Here is a 13,474-nt window from a genome sequence, read left to right on the forward strand (position 1 = left end):
TGCTACCGTGCCAAATGAAGAACAGGTCGTCGATATAGCGACCGTAGAGGACCAGGTTCGCATCCCAGTCCCCACTCCAGATATACTGGTCTTCAAATTTACCCATGTAGATGTTTGCAAAACTAGGAGCGAACCTGGTCCCCATCGCTGTACCGAGGACCTGTTGATAGTGACAGTGATCAAATAAAAAGTGATTGTGTGACAAAATAAATCTGATACCCGCCAAAATAAATTCCCGACTCCCCTCTGAGATACCCATATCTCTCCTCAGAGATCCATCTACTGCTGAGACCCCATTTTGATGGGGGATGTTTGTATATAAGGCCTGGGCATCACAGGTCACCAGTAGGTATCCTGTGTCCCATTTAATGCCTTCCACCATCTTAATGAAATGGGTGGTATCTTTGCTATGGGATCTCAGAGAGGAGGCATGTGGTTGCAAGTAACTATCAATAAATTGTGACAAATTAGATGTGAGACCCCCAATCCCTGAAATAATGGGACGCCCAGGTGGATTGTGCAGTGTTTTGTGTATTTTCGGGAGGTGATAAAAAATGGGGGTGACAGGGTGGAGGGGGTAGAAGAAGCCGAACTCATCTTTCGTAATGACACATTAATCTACCGCAGTTTCAAGTAGTACTTTGAGTTCTAACTGGTAGTGTGTCATTGGATTATTTTTCAGAGTTCTATAAAATTTAGTGTCTGCCAGCTGGCGCTTGGCCTCCCCTACGTATTCATCAACATCCTGAATAACCACACCCCATCCCTTGTCAGCCGCCTTGATGACAAGGGAGGGGTCTTCGGACAGATTTTTCAAAACTTTTCTCTCCTCTTGAGATAAATTGAACAGGCTCTGGTGTACTCTGGTATCGCACAGATTTTGAAACTCTTCTAATGTGGTCTTATAAAAAGTGTCAATAGCACTCGATTTGTGCTGTAAAGGAAAAAATTGTGATTGTTTTTTGAATATTTTATGATTAACATTCTGTGTCTCCTCCTTCACTGTATCCTCATTTATACTCTCCAGGAGCAGTTTGCTCAAAATCTCCACTCCTCTTTCGTCGGTGTGATCCAGACAGATGTCTTTATCTGTCTCATCTTTTGCATAAGATGCAGTAGCAAAGAATCTCTGCCTGCATAATGCTCTAATGAACCTATTAAGTTCAATAAATAATTCAAAGAAATTTGGTGTAGAGGTAGGATGATGGGATTTGTAGTTCGACAACATCTGGAGAGCCACAGGTTGGCCAGGCCTGATCTAGAACATGATTCTATTAGTGGTTTCAGGTATGAGGGCAGTAAGTTTACTTTAAATATGACACATGTTTAGGTGTACTTCCAAAAGATCTAGAGACTGAAGCTGGCCAATCACCTAAAGATTTATTGTCCAACCTGGCAGGTTGGAACAAAAATCTGGTAATATCAGAATGACCATTTTTGACAGTTTTCCTGCATTTTGAAGCAAATGTTAATTTGCTCCCATAATTTACCAGATATTTTGTCCAATCAGCCAGATAGGACAATAAAACTTTTGATTCCGAGCACTTTCTTTTCCAGAGAGGATACATTGAAAATAGGTAAGTACAGTATGTACAATGGTGCCCCCTTTCTATAATATTTTTGGTAGCGATATATATAAAAAAGAGATACATTTTAAAAACAATAAAAAAATTTTTTTTATACATTCCCTATAAAAAAAAAGAATAATACAAAAAAATAACAAATTATATGGAGTTTTTTTTTTTTTTCTTGGTATATTTATACACTAATACTGAAAACTCCTAATGCAAAAAGGAAAGAACAGGAACACTAAATACTGGACTCCCCATGAATACTGAAAAAGATATTTATTGAAGAAATCAAAAATGACAAAACACAATGAACACTTTACTACTTATACACTTCCGTTCCTTTAACGTAGCATTTACTCTTCCCAAGCATCCACTTCTCTGTTCAAGTATTCAAAAACACATTACTAAGTGATTTTATGGCGTCAGAAAACACTATTACAGGTGCTGCAGCTCTTATTTAAAATCAAGACTCAAGAGACTGGTCATATAAATAGCACACAAGATGTTCTAGTTGATTTCACATACTGTGGGTATCAGATGCTTCTCTCCTAGATTACCTTTATGAGCGGTCTAAATCCAACACTTATCTTTGCAATGCCGTTCCACCAGGAGAATTCGCAAATGATAACAATCAGCGTTTAATGTCTTCATTTAAACATGGAACATCAGTACAGGCACTAACGAGAAAAACAGAACCTTAATTAGCGTCTGCATCATTTTCACCAGGTTATTTGCATAACGGATATTGTTATGCAATATTATGTAAGCAAAGCTACATCGCTTCATTTACAAAGTGCACTATAGCAGCACGTTCATTGTGTTGTACATCTAGGGCAGTACGGATGGTGTAATGGTTAGTATTACTGCCTCACAGCTCTGAGGTCATAAATTCTCCAAATGCTTGCTTCCTCTCATAATCCAAAAATATACTTGTGGGTTAAATAGCTCCTGACAAAAATGAACCCTAATATGGGCAGCACGGATGGTGTAATAGTTAGCATTACTTCCTCACAGCGATGAGGTCATGGGTTCGATCCCCACCATGGCTCTAACTGTGCAGAGTTTGTATATTCTCCCCGTGCTTGCGTGGGTTTACTCCGGGTACTCCGATTTCTTCCCACAATCCAAAAATATACAGATAGGTTAATTGGCTTCCAACAAAATTAACCCTAGAATGTCTGTGTGTGCGTGTACATGTGGTAGGGAATATAGATTGTAAGCTCCAGCGGGGCAGGGACTGATGTGTATGTTCAAATATTCTCTGTAAAGTGCTGTGTATGCGCTATATAAGAAACTGTTAATAAATAAATACATAAATAAATAAGTACTCATGACTGACAGAAATACATGACTGACAGAAGCAGCCAATAGGAAAAATAGGTCCCTGATGACCGATAGACCTATATTTCATCCATAGATGTTTGAACAATGTTTACTTAGGAAAAATTATATACAGTATATTTAAAAAGAAGCCTCACTAGGGAATGGGCTCATTGGGTCAACCAAATGTAGGTCGACTCCGTTGGGGTCAACATGGGTAGAGGTCGACAGGTGTCTAGGTTGACATGGGACAATGTCGACAGGTGTCTTGGTCGACACATGCGTTAGCTTGACATGGGTTAGGTCGACAGTCAAAAAGTCGACATGGGGTTTTTAACAGTTTATTTACCCGAATGTCGACACAGTCGACATTGACACAGTTTTAAGTGCACCGCTGCGCTCACCATGCTTCAGGCACGGTGCCTCACTACGCTCGGGCACACTATTTTCTTCTCCCACCATGCCCTAGTGGATGGTAGGGCATGAAATACCGCCAGTCGGCACATGTCAGCTCAAAAAACTGAGAAAAACCCCAATGTCGAACTTTTGACTGTCGACCTAACCCATGTCAACCTAACGCATGTGTCAACCTAGACACCTGTCGATCTTGACACATGTCGACCTGGACCCCTATCGACATTCCAATATGTCGACCCAACAGTGTTGACCTAATGACTGTCGACCATCTATGGTCGCTCTATCAACCGTATCCTCTCGCTATTTCTTAACCTAATTCATCATAAAACGCCTGACAAGTTCTGCCTTTATCATTGTAAATGGGGCTAGTCCAAGTAGAATGTTAGGATAAAAACATATTTTATAACTCCTGGAAATGATTTGTATAAGGGTCAGTTGAAGTTCCCTGGGCCGCACCTCAAACTTTGGTGCCATGTCACTGATCTCTCCTCCCTAGATTTATGAGCAGTATTTTAGAAAATAACAAAGACTAATCTCCTGAAAATGGTCCAAATCAGGGAAAGTTGAATAACCCTGTGTGTCTCCCCACCTTGGGTGACCCTGAGGTGCTGTATCCCTAACTTCAGCTTACTACTGTATCATGATTATAAGTTAAAACTGAGCAGTATTTTAGGAGTGAAGTTTGTGAAATCAGTTATACCTGTACATGGAAGAAAACAATAGGCAATCCATCTACTAGCAAACAATGCAACTACTTGTACTTCCTACTCCAAATGATCATGAAGAGAGCAACCTCTAAAGGTGTGTACACCTGGCAGGATATGCCGTGAGATGCGAGTTCCGATGCGATCAGATAGCATCGGGACTCCCACTCACGGCATGCTAGAGGGGCACAATTTACACTATATAGTGCAGATCTGCACTATATAGTGTTGCCTGCCCTCTCTATCTGGCTGCCGATTTGCGCTCACACGGGAGTGTGCATCGGCAGCGCATCGGGCTCGCAAGCCCTAAAAAAGCATGTGATATGGCTTCCAATGTTCCCTATATCGGGAACATCGGAAGCCAAATCTTACTGTGTGTACACACTATAACACCAACAGAACAATAATGCAAAACATAAACATGCTCATAACACATCCCAAAATTGCCACTAGGCCAATACACCATAGTTTCATTAATTAGAGTATCTTGTACTTAATTAATCTCCTATGATCCTTAACTGTGTGCTGTGTGACCCTAGTCTTAAATTGTAACTTACGCCAAGTATGGAAAATGCCTTCTGCATTCCTATGTGTCACGCCTATGTGCAGCGCTGCTGAACTTTTGTGTGCAACATAAATAAAATATAACAATAAATTATTCATTGGCCTTCATTTCCTGTATATTAAGTTCATCTGTCACCTAGGCTATACAGTGTTTCAATGTTTTGGTTTTTTTAATTGTTTTTTGTTTTTATCTTCCTGATAATGCAGCTCTATGGAATGCATTTGCCGGTACTTAGAAAATATTTATTTCCTGAATAATACACTTGTGAGCAATTGATCAGTGATATGCTTATAAATGTAAACATTACTAATATATATTAAGTAGTTTCCGATTTGTACAAACTCTCGCCACTATTGGCAGTAAATAATTGAAAGGTTATAACTGCTTCAAAGACAGGAACAGCAGGAAGCCCTCATATTCTGTAAAGGTAACTGTGCTTTCAATTTTCACTAAGACATATTGATTAATACTTAACATTTACTGTTCCTAGAGGTTTCATGAGAACATGATAATGATGCTGCGGATGGTTTTATAAGGCTAATTGTATGCTTTCATATTGTGCATGAACATTTGGCGCCCTGTTGTTTTATGTTATAGATTTATTTTAATATCTTCTTTAGGTCTCTCACACACAGGTAGGTAACTTCTACCCATGCTGCTTTGCCCTCCTCTCTCTCAATTCACGGCACAGTGAATAGGGTTTTAAATAGAAATTGGGTACTTATGTAGTAACTGGGCTGCCGATTTTGAAATCGGGTCCATCGCATCGCATCGCACCCGACCAAATCGCATGCGATGCGATGCGATGCGATGCGATGGACCCGATTTTTCCATAGGATTCAATGTTAAAATGGACTGAGTCCATTTTAACATGGAATTCAATGGGAAAAAGGGGTCCTTTTCATACCCCTACTATCCAAGTGGGCATGGAGTTGGATATAAACCTGTGGCGAGCGTAGCGAGCCACCGAGCCCGAAGCGTGGCGAGCGTAGCGAGCCCCGCGAGGGGACACAGAATACCGTCCCCTCGCGGGGCTCGCTTCGCTCGCCACGCTTCGGGCTCGGTGGCTCGCTACGCTCGCCACAGGTTTATATCCAACTCCATGCCCACTTGGATAGTAGGGGTATGAAAAGGACCCCTTTTTCCCATTGAATTCCATGTTAAAATGGACTCAGTCCATTTTAACATTGAATCCTATGGAAAAATCGGGTCATCGCATCGCATCGCATCGCATCGTATGCGATGCGATGCGATATCGCATCGCATCGCATCTGATTGTATGCCTTAACTTAAGGCATACAATCAAAAAATCGGCAGCCCAGATACTACATAAGTACCAGAAATTGTGTACAGACCTCTTCCAATAACAAGGCATTTTTCCTTAAACCACCAAGACACTTGGCATTCGGCCTTCCATATGAGGCCGTAAAAGCTCTTACTGTACGTCTATGCCCAGGTGTCTTAAGAAAACAATGGGCCTATTGTTATGTTGTTTCTTCTTTTAAAATGAGTTGATGACTGAGTTACGAGCTTGTTCACATACAGATTTTCTAGTGGGTGTACTGACATCTGATGTGCAAGTTCATTGCAGCTGTAAACAAGAATTATTATCTATGCAAAAACAATGAAAAGCCCTTTTTACAACAAATCAACTTGGCGGGGTTTTCTCACGCAATAATCCTGTCTCAGGGGTGGTGCAATGCTTTTCGGTGCCTCAACTCTGAGTGCCAACATCTCTGTGAGAGATGTGCAAAATATCTGCTATAAATGCCTGCGTCGCTCACATATGTTATATAAATTCAAATAAAAAAGTTATTTTAAAAAGGAGCATATGTATATAATTAAACATTTCAGGTCATTATGATGAATAAAAATGTTTTCACACCTATTTTGATCAATTCTAAAAGTCTATCACCTCCCTATTTCGAAAACCCACTTCCCCGCATCACAAAGAGGGACTTCAGTTTTTTAAAATAAAAATAATAACTTACCTATTTCCTATCTGGTGTGATTGCACACCCCAAAAAAAATCAGTTCTCTTGCAAAAACAAGTGAAATCCATGTGTTTTCACATTTGCATCCCGGAAAACCCGGTGCTTATCGGGGATTTTGTTTCACCTGCTAGTGACTTAGGGCCTTATTCTAGTTCACTCTTAGAGGCAAATTCCTTCTCAAATGGACAAAACCATGTGCACTGCAGGTGGGGCAGATATAACATGTGCAGAGAGAGTTAGATTTGGGTGGAGTTTTTCTTCAAAGTGAGATATATAGTGCAGTGTAAAAATAAAGCAGTCAGTATTTTCCCTGCACAGAAAAAATATAACTAACCAAAATCGAATTCTATCTGCACCTGTTACATCTGCCCCCCTGCAGTGCACATGGTTTTGTCCATCTGAGAAGGAATTTGCCTCTAAGAGTGAACTAAAATAAGGCCCTTAATCCCTGGTTATTAAATATTAGTTATTTTATATTGTTTATAATGAATTTAGGGATGATTTTAACCACAAATGTTCCACAGTACTTCACATAGGGCATACCTCCCAACTGTCACGATTACAGCGGGACAGTCCCGATTTTCGGGTCCTGTCCCGCTGTCCCACCCGCGGCACGCATTGTCCCTCTGCGGGGGGTGGCAGTTGGGAGACCCCCCAATCTAGTAGAATAGACGCTGCGCGCATGCGCACAGCGTCTATTCTCGTATGAAAATGAGGTCACGGCTAATTAGCATAAGCTGCGCCCTCATTTGCATATGCCCCGCACCCTTTTCGGACGCACGCGAGTATCCCTATTTCATCAGGACAGAAGTTGGGAGGTATGCATAGGGGGTTATTCTAGTTCAATCTTTCTGACAAAATACTTCTTAGGTGGACAAAACCATGTGCACTGCAGGTGGGCAAGATGTTATTTGTGCAGAGAGAGTTAGATTTGGGTGGGGTTTTACTTCAAAGATCTATATTGCAGTGTAAAAATAAAGCAGTCTGTATATTCCCTGCACAGAAACAAAATAACTCACCCAAATCTAATTCTCTCTGCACATTTTAAAAAGGGACAGTCAGGAGCTGATTGGCCGCTGATAAAGTACCAGGCGCTTTATATATCAATGAGGGAATCTGAAGCAGAGGTAGGCAATGCAGAGCTGAACTTGAATGAAAAGATGAGTTTTCATAGCTTGTTTAAAAGATATTTCTGATTCAAAGGCCAGTATTCAATGCCTCAGATTCGCCGTTTTTTTCAGTGAATCTGGCAATTCCCTGGTTGAATGGCGAATTTTCTGTTAGAAAAATCAATTCGCCATATTCTATGGAGGCAATTCGCCATAAATGAACCACGAATGTCTGCCGATTCGCCGAAAATGATTCTCCACAATTCGCCTGTGATTTTCAATGGGGTTTTCAGTGGAATTCGCCGACAGTGTATTCAATGCTCAATTCGAGTGCTGCATTCTCCATTGAAATTCGCCATGAGTCTCCGTTTAGCATTCGTCATCTTTTTTAGGTGAACTGTAATGTGTTCTTTTAAATTAAAGCGTTTTTATTTATTTTTTTGGTGTTAAAAAATCTGAATATTTTTTCTATGAAAGGGCATGCTATTTTTATTCATATACTTGCAGCACATGAATATATTTTCAATTTTTTTTTTTTAACAATATTTTTTTTTTTTTTTTTTTACACATTCGCCAGCAGGGGGCCGGGAGCCGGAGCCGCTCATTAATATTCATATATTCACTGCACACTGGTCCCGATCATTACATAGGCACTATCGGGACCAGTGAGTGCAGCGGCTCCGACCCCAGCAGCACCCTGCCCTTCTGCTGGGGGTGAGGTGAGGGGAGGGAGGAGAGGGGACGGGAGGGGGGAGAGATATGCGGCTCCAGCAGTAGCAGACCTCTTGATGTCAGCGCTGGGGCTGCCGGAGGACTGCTGCTGCAGGCTGTGCGGGGGGGGGGGGAGGAAAGGGGGATTCGCCTCAGGGATTCGTCCGCCTGCCGCCTGCCCCCCTCACTCATGCCGGGAGCCCCCACAGGGACGCAGCAGCAGCAGGCCTTTAGCTCCGGCAGCCACAGCACGGTGATGTCAGCGCTGGGGCTGCCGGAGCTGGAGGACTGCTGCTGCGGGCTGTGCGCGCTGGGGGGGGTGGGGGGGGGGAATCGCCACTACCATTCCCCACTACCATTCGCCTGTATTCGAAGTCAGGGGCAGCGAGCCCCTGACACATTGAATAGTGTGGGCTGGGGGAGCCACACGAATTCAAGATCAGCGATATTTGCTGGCGAGCGCACAGCGAATCCAAAACAGGATTCGCTACCTTGCGCTCGCCAGAGCATTGAATACCTGTCAAAGTGTAACTGATCAAGGGAGAGCATTCTAGAGGGTGGGAACAGCACAGGAGAAAACTTGAAGGTGGGAATGGAAAGTAGTTACAGGTTGAGTATCCGTACATTACAGAAAGTGAAAAAAATCGGTACTTGTTTCCTAGCATGGTGCCCGCGATGCGATGTGATCAATGCGATCAAAAAGATGATTTAATTGTACATGCACCCTGATGGGTGATTAGTATGTTATATGCGCCCCCATTGTTAATGCCACTGCCACTATTAACGCCAACCCAAAGCGTGGCGAGCACAGCGAGCACAGTGAGCCCGCGAGGGGCGGCGGTACGTGTCCTCTGACCTTTTGATACCCCCAATATCCACGTCGGCGTGGAGTTGATGCGCTCGCCATGCTCCGGTTTGGCATTGATAGTGGGGGTGGCGTTAACAATGGGGGTGCATTTAACATACTAATCACCCATCAGGGTGCCTGTACAATTAGAAATCGCATCACATGCCATTGTAATGGCATGCGATGCAATGCGATATTAAAAATGTACAGTGCGGCTCCTAGGACCTGAAAATCGGGTCCGATCACATACCATCGCATACCACTAATTAAGGTATGCGATGGGTGCCGTGCATGATATGATACGTAACTGGCACTAAATATGTGCACGAAAATATTTGCTTGCCAATCAAATTCAGTACCTGTGATAGTAGACAAAATTTGTTTAATGTTTTAAAACCTTGTTTTATGCACAAATAAAATATATTTGTGTGTATTTCATGTGTTTGATGTGTTTGTACAACATAAATGCAAAATACCTAAGGATACATCAGGGCCGAAACTAGGGTTTCCGGCGCCCGGGGCAAGGCAGTCTTTTGGTGCCCCCCCCCCCCCCCACCCTAGTGATGCTGCGCGCCGGAGGCGCGCCGAAATTTTCGGGGGGCGTGGCCTAATTTGGGGGCGTGGCCTATAATCGCTGCTCCCCCGCGAGGCCACGCCCCCATTTTGCCGCTATGGGGGCATGACCCAGAGGCTCTGTGAGCCTCTAGCCATGCCCCCAGCCCCCATGCCCCCAGCCACACCGTAATGCCCATTACATACTATACAACACTGCAATGCCCATTACATACTATATAACACTACGCAATGCCCATGACATACTATATAACACCGCAATGCCCATTACAAATAAATACTCCGTAATGCCCATGTCATACTTTATAACACTAAGCAATGCCCATGTCATACTATATAACACGACGCAATGCCCATGACATACTGTATAACACACCATACACATTTGACACATAAGTGCCACTTACCTATATGCTCAATGCCAGGGGCTTCATGCCGATGCCAAGGTGGACTGAATTTGCTTGTTGCCGAGGGGGATAGATCTGTGCCTCTGTGCTCGTTGCCGAGGGGGATAGATCTGTGCCTCTGCTCGTTGCCAAGGGGGATAGATATGTGCCAGTGTGCTCGTTGCCGAGGGGGATTGATCTGTGCCAGTGTGCTCATTGCCGAGGGGGATTGATCTGTGCCTCTGTGCTCGTTGCCGAGGGGGATTGATCTGTGCCTCTGTGCTCGTTGCCGAGGGGGATAGATCTGTGCCTCTGTGCTCGTTGCCGAGGGGGATTGATCTGTGCCAGTGTGCTCGTTGCCGAGGGGGATTGATCTGTGCCAGTGTGCTCGTTGCCAAGGGGGATAGAATGCCAGTGTGCTCGTTGCCAAGGGGGATAGAATGCCAGTGTGCTCGTTGCCAAGGGGGATAGAATGCCAGTGTGCTCGTTGCCAAGGGGGATAGAACCCCCCCCTCCCCCGCCTGCGGGAGGCAGACAGGCAGGCAGGCTTGTCAGTGTGCCTGTGCCTGCCTGCCCGTCCCCTCACGTCTCCCCCGCTGTATTCGCGGGAGAGACGTGCTGCTGCTGTGCTGTATGATTTCTAACTCCCGCTGCTGGACCGCTAGCCAATGGCCGTTCGCGGTCCAGCAGCCAATCAACTGGTGGCTGCTGGACCGCGAGCGGCCATTGGCTAGCGGTCCAGCAGCATATGCAATACCGCAGCAGCACGTCTCTCCCGCATACACAGCGGGGGAGACGTGAGGGGACGGGAGCAGGGCAGCCAGCGGGGGAGCGGGGAGACGAGGGGGCGGCGGCGGGCGGCCATCTTTGATGTGGCAGCGGCTGCGGCGCTAGCTCCCCGCTGCTGCCGCTGGTCACACCAGCGTCCCCCTGCCTCCAGCGCCCCCTGCCTCCAGCGCCCGGTGCGCGTGCCCCCCCAGCCCCCCCCTAGTTACGGCCCTGGATACATCATTGAAATATAAAAATATTCTGAAATATGGAATAATCAGCTATCCAAAATTCTTCTGGTCCCGAGCATTTTGGATAAGGGATACTCAACCTGTGTTAGTGAGGAGGAAATAAACAGAGAATAGCTGGAGAGAGGAAGTACAGATAGAAATGAGATTGGATGTGTAGGGGAAAGGAGTGGATGACAGCTTGCAGAGTATCTCTACATATATGGATGTCAATGAATTGCATAGAAGTCCTTAGAATTATCTGAGTATTGTATAATGGTTATGAGAATGCTTTCTACATTGTATAGAAGTGAATGGCATGCTTGTTTTAAACATTGTCCTAGAATGCTCTCTGTATCCTGTATAGAGATCGCTAGATGGGGTGGGCAGGTAACATAGTGGATTATACCTCTTTGATATAACATTTTTTCATAATTCAAGAGATATAGGTATTAAAGTGCGTGATTATAGAAGTAGCGAAATGCTTATAGCAACCAATCAGGCTCGACTTATCTGCCAACTTCTAGACTATAATAGCCAGAATATGATTGGTTGCTATGGCCAACATCTCCACTTCTATAAACCCTTGACAAGGCTCCTTCTGGCTGGTTGGAATGAAAATCTGGAATTTTTTGGGAATGAAGTACAAACCATCATGTGCTCCCAAAAGCTGGAAAATGGACAAAAGCAGTCATCTGCATTAATTGATTTAACCCATTTGTCAGAATGACCATTTTGTTTTTTTTCCATGTTTAGGATATTGTCAATTGCTCCCCAAAATTTTCATATTTTCATTCCAATCAGCCAGATTGGAAAGAAAATCCTATAGTGTGTATGGGCCTTAAGTAAATATACCACTGGGCCTCACTATACAGAGATGTGAAGTAAACAAATGGTTAACTTTTGGTGCTTTAATATGCATTTAATGTCTGCTATTTATATGCAAAGGTCATATGTTATAGGGTCCCTGACCAATCCCAGATACATCCGAATCCAGATCTGTACCTATTTTGATACTAGAAGCCCCCTTGAATCCCAACTGTCCAGATATAAGCAGTTATACATGGGTCCAGATATAAGCAGTTATACATGGCATTAGCTCTGAAATACACTAATACTGTATAATGTACTGTAGTTACCGGCATCAGGCCCACTGTTTAAAATATAGACAACAATGGTTTCCTGAACCCATCTACTTTCGAGATTAACGCTCTCTATGGTAACAGATGTCCAAGCTGTGTTTATCTTGCACATTTAAAGAAAAGGAAAAAACATGCTTGAGCACAATTTGTGTAATCTGGATTTAATACCCGCTGTTAGTCTAATGAATAACTATGATATGAATAATTTTCTACAAAAAGTAATGACCTGGAAAAGTGCAGCACAAATGCCATTGTGTGCCCGGCAGCAGTCACAGTTGCACTAGTTATCACACTGATTTGTAAGAGGTGCCTGCCGCGCTGTAGTACTTTCCACTAATTGACAGTAATTGTGCCATTGTTTAGTATGGATTGGGGCACATGTACTTAGTTTTGCACCCACATGAAAAAACAAAATGTATGTTTTCATGATTAGATTACTTAACTAAAACAAGCCAAGTGTGGCCAAACATTTACATATCTCCCAATTGTTTAGATTTTCGTGGAAAAGTCGTGGTGGGTTTTTTGGACTGTCCCACCCGGGACAGCACTGGGAGGGGGGGGCAGTTGGGAGTTCTCCCTGCCTGCCACTGCTCTACTCGGACAGTGGTAGTTGAGGAGTTTGACTGGGGCAGTACACCTGTCAAACCGTAATGAAGGTGTCCTAAGGCGATATCAGGGAGGACAGAAAGCTCCCGTGGAGCAGGAAGGCAAGCGGAAAGTAGAGCAGCAGGGAATCGACCCTGTGTGCATGCGCATATCGTCTATTCAGTGTAGCAGTGGTGCTGAGGGCATGGCCAACAGCTTAAACAGTGCTGGCCATGCCACCACACGAGGCCACTCCCCCATTGACATAGACCATGCTCCAATTTCGGGCTTGCAAGAGAGGGCAAACAGCACTTTTCTTCCTGAATTTTTACCCAGGCACAATTTGACCAATGTAATTCTTATTATGCTTTTGTTAAAGAGTATCATAAATCTCCTATCACTTACAGCTCTTAACAATGTTGAACATAATAGGATACAAGCAGAACAGGTGACGGGGGGGGTCAAAGGTGACACCTTTTTACTGGACCAAGTCCTCTTGAGGTGCCCCAAGGTTTTGAAGGGCTCAGCAGCTGCAAGCACTGCTGCAGCAGTGCA

The 13,474-nt window shown here is 44.0% G+C and overlaps 1 long non-coding RNA gene across 1 annotated transcript in view; it reads right to left on the reverse strand.

Moving 5' to 3' along the window:
* LOC146058972 (uncharacterized) overlaps positions 1–13,474 on the reverse strand; it is a 74,559-nt gene that overhangs the window by 21,674 nt on the left and 39,411 nt on the right. The window contains exon 2 of the long non-coding RNA XR_014470073.1: positions 2,129–2,248. This is a non-coding gene — a long non-coding RNA (uncharacterized LOC146058972). The remainder of the gene's footprint in view (positions 1–2,128; positions 2,249–13,474) is intronic.

Source organism: Crinia signifera, chromosome 2 (genome assembly GCF_055691185.1).
Source record: "Crinia signifera chromosome 2, ASM5569118v1, whole genome shotgun sequence".
Lineage (NCBI taxonomy): Eukaryota > Metazoa > Chordata > Amphibia > Anura > Myobatrachidae > Crinia > Crinia signifera.